Here is a 1558-nt window from a genome sequence, read left to right on the forward strand (position 1 = left end):
AGATGCCTCAAAGTAGGAGACTTTGTGGCAATCCAACAACAAATGGAGTGGAAGGAGTAGGATACAATGTGCCGTCCATTGGGGACATAGACTCGAGCATTCACAGCACTTACACTAGCGTGGGTAGAAGGGGACTTCAAGGTGTGGTTCGTTGCTTCACTGGAGCACAACACAGGACGACCTCTTCACGTTACCAAAGGAGATATACTTCTCCCAACGAGTGACACACAAGTGATGTTGGATATCATTGATGACAAGGTACATGGGAGGATCTAAGTTCTTAGGCAAACGCCCAAGAGGCTGGACATGGTGGAGTTAGAGGGCTTACTAGAGGGTGTTGGAACACTGCTATGGTGGCACCAACAACTGATAGAAGATCTAGACTAGGACCTTGCTGTATGGTGACAAGGGGCGAAAAGCTTCTTCTCCTATGAGGTTAAGGAAGCATGCAATGGACTGCTAACATCTAGAGAGGAGGCACGGGAGGAGATTCTAAGGCTGTGGCAGAAGTGGATAGAACAAAGGGTGGATGTGGAGTAGGTGGTGGACAACACGGTTCACTTCTAGAAGTTGCCTGTGTAGGAGAAAGTGAAGGTCACTTCGTGGCTGGTAGCCAATAACGATCTCTCGGTTGGACAGCATTTTCAAGATGATGTGAGTTGCACATGCAAGGAGTATGGCAGGATTGAAACAATCATGCATGCACTGTGGGAGTGCAATATTGCAAAGGAGGTATGGCAATATATTGTCAAGGACGTGAAGGAGTTGGGGGTTACACAGGAGTTTGAGGCTCATAGTGGGGACATTCTCCACTAGTTTGAGGGAAGGGCCCACATAGCTAGGGGATCTAGGTCCACTGGGATGTGATTGGGGCAGAGATAAGAGTTCCTATGTGGGAAGCTCTTGGCCATGCTCGATGGGCAATATGGCAAGTGACAGGGGTCCAAGCCTTGTGGGAAGCACGTAATTGGGTGCACTTTGATGGGATATAGGTTAGAGTATCATAGATGATGGTGGAGTGGTGAAGACTTACACTAACAGCTCCACCATGCTATCCTTTGAGATAGGGGGAAGCTAGAGTGGCTAGACGAGTGGCAAAGAACATGTTTTGGTGATGGCGACTAAAAAGGAGTTCAATAGAGATGGTGCCCCCTAGAATCGATCTTGCAGTCTGCACAAAGGGGGGACTTGAACCTAGATGTGGTATGACAGCAACGACTGCAGCCACTTCTACTTCAGACTTGGTGTCACTTGGGATGAGGGAGAGCTCCACTAGGTAGTGTGAGTTCAGGGTGGCATGCCCAATTTTTGTATTAGTCCTTATAAGACATTGGAGAATGTACATACACATTTCATTAAATGCAAACTCTACATATGTATCTATGAACAGCATCATCTAGGATGTTTGGCATGACTCCCCATGTTGATGCACTAACTTATATCCAATGTGTATTACAGGTCACAACTTGGGAACCTAGTTCCTTTGAGCTTCCAAATCCTCTCACTTGACAAACTAGTTGATCAGCCTATGATCATGTATGAACTCCTCTATATTTGG

The sequence above is a fragment of the Selaginella moellendorffii genome, unplaced genomic scaffold, assembly GCF_000143415.4.
Source record: "Selaginella moellendorffii unplaced genomic scaffold, v1.0 SELMOscaffold_110, whole genome shotgun sequence".
Taxonomy (NCBI): domain Eukaryota; kingdom Viridiplantae; phylum Streptophyta; class Lycopodiopsida; order Selaginellales; family Selaginellaceae; genus Selaginella; species Selaginella moellendorffii.